Source organism: Macaca nemestrina, chromosome 10 (assembly GCF_043159975.1).
Source record: "Macaca nemestrina isolate mMacNem1 chromosome 10, mMacNem.hap1, whole genome shotgun sequence".
NCBI classification, from domain to species: domain Eukaryota; kingdom Metazoa; phylum Chordata; class Mammalia; order Primates; family Cercopithecidae; genus Macaca; species Macaca nemestrina.
Window position 1 is genome coordinate 46055255 of NC_092134.1, and position 7097 is coordinate 46062351.

Consider the following 7097-nt stretch of genomic DNA (forward strand, 5'->3'; position numbering starts at 1 on the left):
CTATCCTTGAGCATGGAATATTCTTCTATTCGTTTGTGTCCTCTTTTATTTTGTTGAGCAGTAGTTTGTAGTTCTCTTTGAAGAGGTCCGTTACATCCCTTGTAAGTTGGCTTCCTAGGTATTTTGTTCTCTTTGAAGCAATTGTGAATGGGTGTTCACTCATGATTTGGCTCTCTGTCCCTTATTGGTTGTATAGGAATGCTTGTGATTTTTGCATATTGATTTTGTATCCTAAGACTTTGTTGAAGTTGCTTATCAGCTTAAGATTTGGGATTGAGGCAATGGGGTTTTCTGAATATACAGTCATGTCATCTGCAAACAGGGACAATTTGACTTCCTCTTTTCCTAATTGAATACCCTTTATTTCTTTCTTTTGCTTGATTGCCCTGGCCAGAATTTCCAACACTATATTGAACAGGAGTGGTGAGAGAGGGCATCCCTGTCTTGCACTAGTTTTCAAAGGGAATGCTTCCAGTTTTTGCCCACTCAGTATCATATTAGCTGTGGGTTTGTCATAAATAGCTCTTATTATTTTGAGATACATCCCATCAATACCTAGTTTATTAAGAGTTTTTAGCATGAAGGACTGTTGAATTTTGTCAAAGGCCTTTTCTGCATCTATTGAGATAATCATGTGGTCTTTGTCTTTGATTCTGTTTATGTGATGAATTACCTTTATTGATTTGCATATGTTAAACCAACCTTGCATCCCAGGGATGAAGCTGACTTGATCGTGGTGGATAAGCTTTTTGATGTTCTACTGGATTCGGTTTGCCAGTATTTTATTCAGGATTTTTGCATCAATATTCATCAGGGATATTGGCCTAAAATTCTCTTTTTTTTTTGTTGTGTCTCTGCCAGGCTTTGGTATGAGGATGATGCTGGCCTCATAAAACGAGTTAGAGAAGAGTACCTCTTTTTTCTGTTGATTTGAATAGTTTCAGAAGGAATGGTACCAGCTCCTCTTTGTACCTCTGGTAGAATTCGGCTGTGAATCTATCTGGTCATGGACTTTTTTTTGGTTGGTAGGCTATTAATGATTGCCTCAATTTCAGAGCCTGTTATTGGTCTCTGCAGGGATTCAACTTTTTCCTGGTTTAGTCTTGGGAGGATGTATGTGTCCAGGAATTTATCCATTTCTTCTAGATTTTCTAGGTTATTTGCATAGAGCTGTTTATAGTATTCTCTGATGGTAGTTTGTATATCTATGGGATCAGTGGTGATATCCCCTTTATCATTTTTTTATTGCATCTATGTAATTCTTCTCTCTTTTCTCCTTTATTAGTCTTGCTAGTGGTCTATATATTTTGTTGATCTTTTCAAAAAACAAGCTCCTGGGTTCATTGATTTTTTGAAGGGATTTTTGTGTCTCTATCTCCTTCAGTTCCTCTCTGATCATAGTTAATTTTTGCCTTCTGCTAGCTTTGGAATTTGTTTGCTCTTGCTTGTCTAGTTCTTTTAATTGTGATGTTAGGGTGTCGATTTTAGATCTTTCCTGCTTTCTCTTGTGGGCATTTAGTGCTATAAATTTCCCTCTACAAATTGCTTTAAATGTGTCCCAGAGATTCTGGTATGTTGTGTCTTTGTTCTCATTGGTTTCAAAGCACATCTTTATTTCTGCCTTCATTTCGTTATGTACCCAGTAGTCATTCAGGAGCAGATTGCTCAGTTTCCATGTAGTCATGTGATTTTGAGTGAATTTCTTAATCCTGAGTTTAATTTGATTGCACTGTGGTCTGAGAGACAGTTTTTTTTTTTTTTTTTTTTTTTTTTTTGGAGTGTAATTGTTTCAATACCATTCTTGCCAAGCAATATCAAAGTTGTCCATATTCTCCAAGTTTGTCATATTTTTTATAGACAATATTAAAATTTTTAAAGTATATGTTTAGAAAGAGACTAGTCACACCTCTGGGGATTTAAAAATGAGAAGCCACATAAATTCTCTTCCTTAAAAAACAGCCATTTCAAAAGGTTTTCTTTAATATCATAAAATATTTTCATGGACAATTGAGCTAGCAAATACACATGCACCAATGTGTGTTTTGACAAGAGTACCCCCTACCCCAACTCCCACACCAAAGTGGACATGAGATTGGAGAAAAGAATACAGTAGATGGAACAGATAGAAGAAAAAAAAATCAGTAAAAAGGATAGAATATAACTTTGTGCTTGGTTATTTTCCTATGTCACAACAAAACAAGACATTTCGGTGCAAATAGTTAATCTTTCCTCTTTTTTTCCATTTGGTGGAGAAAAAGTACTTTTTCTATAATAAAATACATAGTTTTTCGTTTTTTAACATAACTGTTTTTTTCTTTTTTGCAGAAAATAATTTTGTAAACTGTCACTTCCCAGGCAGGGAGGCTGGATACCACGTGGGCCCCAGCTCCCCTGATGGAAGCTGGGAGCTGACACCAAACCTAGGCAGGAGATGGGTGATGGTGGAGGTGCAAGGCAGGGCATGGCGCATGGGACGAGGGCGGCTTGGCGGGATGGATTAGAGGTCACTCTCGCCACACAGCGCTGTGGGGAAGGACATGTAGTCCAGAGCACCTGGCATGGAATTGGGGCCAGTGTTGGGGGCCATCCGTGCGATGCAGTACTCTGCCTGGTCAGGCGGCAGCTCATGATGCAGCTCGTACACGGTAATGTAGTCCTTGTCCCCAGCCAGGATCTTGAAGGAAGCCATGACTTGGTCTGCTGTATCTGTATTGGCTGTCTCGCGGGACATGAAGTCGATGAAGGCCTGGAATGTCACTACCCCCAGCCAGTTGGGGTCCACAATGCTTATGATGCAGGCAAATTCTGCTTATCCCTGGGGGTCATTGCCAATATCATAACCCAAGCCCATGAGGCAGGCTTTGAGCTCCTCGGGACCCAGTGTGCAGAGTGATCCCAGTCAACGTGGTTGAAGGAGGCCTGGAACTCATTCATCTGCTCCTGGCTGATGCCCTTGGCATCCCAGGTCAAGATCTGGTTCTCCAACTCATTGATGGTCCTGGCGATGGTGGTGAGCAGCTACTTCCAGCACACATGGATGTGCTCCATGGTGTAGTTGGTGTGCTTGTTGCCAAAGATGAGTGCCTCCTGGATGAGCTGGTGGTCACCCTCCAGCTGATCCATCTTTGGCTTCTAGTTGAGGATGCTCTTCTCATACTGCTGCAGGTGGCTGAGCTGGTCCTCCAGGGTCCCGTGCATCTCAGTGGAGATCCTCCTGATCTGAGAGACAGTTGTTTTGTGATTTCTGTTCTTTTACATTTCCTGAGGAGTCTTTACTTCCAACTATATGGTCAGTTTTGGAATAAGTGTGATGTAGTGCTGAGAAGAATGTATATTTTGTTGATTTGGGGTGGAGAGTTCTGTAGATGTCTATTAGGTCTGCTTGGTGCAGAGCTGAGTTGAAGTCCTGGATATCCTTGTTAACCTTCTGTCTTGTTGATCTATCTAACATTGACAGTGGGGTGTTAAAGTCTCCCATTATTATTGTGTGGGAGTCTAAGTTTCTTTGAAAATTGCTAAGGACTTGCTTTATGAATCTGGGTGCTCCTGTATCGGATGCACATGTATTTAGGATAGTTAGCTCTTCTTGTTGAATTGATCCCTTTACCATTATGTAATGTCCTTCTTTGTCACTTTTGATCTTTGTTTGTTTAAAATCTGTTTTTTTTCCAGAGACTAGGATTGCAACCCCTGCTTTTCTTTGTTTTCCATTTGCTTGGTAGATCTTCCTCCATCCTTTTATTTTGAGCCTATGTGTGTCTCTGCATGTGGGATGGGTCTCCTGAATACAGCACACTGATGGGTCTTGATGCTTTGTCCAGTTTACCAGTCTGTGTCTTTTAATTGGGGGCATTTAGCCCATGTACATTTAAGGTTAATATTGTTATGTGTGAACTTGATCCTGTCATTATGATGTTAGCTGCTTATTTTGCCCATTAGTTGATGTAGTTTCTTCCTAGCATTGATGGTCTTTACAATTTGGCATGTTTTTGCACTGGCTGGTACCAGTTGTTCCTTTCCACGTTTAGTGCTGCCTTTAGGAGCTCTTATAAGGCAGGCCTGGTGTTGACAAAATCTCTCAGCGTTTGCTTGTCGGTAAAGGATTTTATTTCTCCTTCACTTATGAAGCTTAGTTTGGATGGATATGAAGTTCTGGATTGAAAATTCTTTTTTTTTTTTTTTTTTTTTTTTTTAAGAGTGTTGAATATTGGCCCCCACTCTCTTCTGGCTTGTAGAGTTTCTACCAAGAGATCTGCTGTTAGTCTGATGGACTTCCCTTTGTGGATAGCCAGACCTTTCTCTCTGGCTGCCTTAACATTTTTTCCTTCATTTCAACCTTGATGAATCTGACAATTATGTGTCTTGGGGTTTCTGTTCTCGAGAAGTATCTTTGTGGTGTTCTCTGTATTTCCTGAATTTGAATGTTGGCCTTGCTAGGTTGGGGAAGTTCTCTTGGATAATATCCTGAAAAGTGTTTTCAAACTTGGTTCCATTCTCCCTGTCACTTTCAGGTACACCAATCAAACGTAGATTTGGTCTTTTCCCATAGTCCTATATTTCTTGGAGGCTTTGTTCATTTCTTTTTACTCTTTTTTCTCTAAACTTCTCTTCTCGCTTCATTTCATTCATTTGGTCTTCAATAACTGATACCCTTTCTTCCACTTCATCAAATCAGCTACTGAAGCTTATGCATGCATCACATAGTTCTCGTGCCATGGTTTTCAGCTCCATCAGGTCATTTAAGGTCTTCTCTATGCTGTTTATTCTAGTTAGCCATTTGTCTAATCTTCTTTCAAGGTTTTTAACTTCCTTGTGATGGGTTCAAACATCCTCATTTAACTTGGAGAAGTTTGTTATTACTGATCTTCTGAAGCCTACTTCTGTCATCTCGTCAAATTCATTCTCCATCCAGCTTTGTTCTGTTTCTGGCAAGGAGCTGTGATCCTTTGGAGGAGAAGAGGCACTCTGGTTTTTAAAATTTTCAGTTTTTCTGCTCTAGTTTCTTGCCATCTTTGTGGTTTTATCTACCTTTGGTCTTTGATAATGGTGACCTACAGGTGGGGTTTTGGTGTGGATGTCCTTTTTGTTCATGTTGATGCTATTCTTTTCGTTTGTTAGTTTTCCTTCTAACAGTCAATACCCTCAGCTGCAGGTCTGTTGGAGTTTGCTGGAGGTCCACTCCAGACCCTGTTTACCTGAGTATCACCAGCAGAGGCTGCAGAATGGCAAATATTGCAGAAGAGCAAATATTGCTGCCTGATCCTTCCTCTGGAAGCTTCATCTCACAGGGGCACCTGGATGTATGAGGTGTCAGTCAGCCCCTACTGGGCAGCGTCTCCCAGTTAGGCTACACAGGAGTCAGGGAACCACTTCAGGAGGCAGTCTGTCTGTTTTTAGAGCTCAAACTCCATGCTGGAAGAACCACTGCTCTCTTCAGAGCTGTCAGACAGGGACATTTAAGTCTGCAGAAGTTTCTGTTGCCTTTTGTTCAGCTATATCCTGCCCCCAGAGGTGGGGTCTACAGAGGCAGGCAGGCCTCATTGCACTGCATTGGGATCCACCCAGTTTGAGCTTCCCGGCCACTCCTTTTAACTACTCAAGCCTCAGCAATTGCGGATGCCCCTCACCCAGCCAGGCTGGCACCTCACAGTTGGATCTTGCACTGCTGCGCTAGCAGTGAGAAAGGCTCCGTGAATGTGGGACCTGCCGAGCAAGGTGCGGGATATAATCTCCTAGTGTTCTGTTTGCTTAGACCTTTTGAAAAGCACAGTATTAGGGTGGGAGTGTCCAGATTTTCCAGGTACCATCTGACACGGCTTCCCATGGCTAGGAAAGGGAAATCCCCTGGCCTCTTACACTTCCTGGGTGAGGTGATGCCCCGCCCTGCTTCGGCTCACCCTCCATGGTCTGCACCCACTGTCCAATCTGTCCCAGTGAGAATACCCAGGTACCTTAGTTGGAAATGCAGAAATCACCCATATTCTGCATCGATCATTCTGGGGGCTGCAGACTGGAGCTATTCCTATTCAGCCATCTTGGAACGATTCCCAACTATTTTTTTAGTAAGCTTACAAGTCTTAGACCATATTTCGTCTACTCACTTTCCCAAACTCTACTGCTGTTTTGTCCTTCATTTTGCTGTAGCCAGTGCCTGCCTGCCTGCCTTCTTCCTTCTTCCTTTCCTTCTTCCCTTCCTTCTTCCCTCCCCTTCTTCCCTCTGCACCCTTTTCTTCCCTTCCCCTCCCCTTCCCTCCCTTTTTTATCTCTCACTGTTTCGCTTGTTTTTTGGGACAGGCTCCCTGTCATCCAGGCTGAGTGCAGCCATGGTGCAATCCTGGCTCACTGCAACCTTAACTTCCTGGATTCAAGTAATCCTCTTGCCTCAGCCTTTCAAGTAGCTGGGACTACCAGTGTGCCACTGAACCCAATTAATTCTTAATTTTGTATTTTTTCTTTTGTAGAAACAGGATCTCACTATGTTGGGCAAGCTGGTCCTTAGCTCTTGCTATGCCTCTTTTCTGTGTGCAAACACAATGTATTATTTCTCCTTTCAACCTTTTCCCTAAAGGCTCCTCCCTCCTATAACTGGTTTCTTCTCCTCATTCACATTTCAGAATGGAGGTCAATTCCTCCAAGGTCTCTTTTATCAATTTTAAAGGGAATTTAAGGCCTTAATCTTGGTTCCTCTCCATTCTCTATCTTTCACAACACTTTTTGTAATCAATAATCTTCTTGTTTAATGATAAGGGAACTCATTTATGCTCTGTTAATCTCAGTAGAATTTAAAGGCAATCAACACTTACTAATTGCTGTTTGCTCAGCTGTGGGCACAAAGAAAATGTTCAACTCATATTTGCTGGAAAAAACATATTTACATGATATTATTCAAGCCTACCATATGTACGTTTGTGATGGGATAGCAAGCTTGCCATATTTACATTTGGGGTGGGATAAGAGAGCTTTAGGTGCCTGGTAGTGTGGTGCTGCCATAGTCTCTTCACTGATAGTCTCACACACTTACTCAAAAAAATATAGAGCCTTTTCACAAGATGATGAAGAAAGAAGCTCCTGAAGCCTCCTAAAGCCAAAGTGAAAGC

At 41.8% G+C, this 7097-nt stretch overlaps 1 pseudogene; it reads right to left on the reverse strand.

The window, feature by feature from the left end:
• Positions 1-2497: 2497 nt before the first annotated feature.
• Positions 2498-5904, reverse strand: LOC105483794 (alpha-actinin-1-like; annotated as a pseudogene).
• Between the last annotated feature and the right edge of the window lie 1193 nt (positions 5905-7097).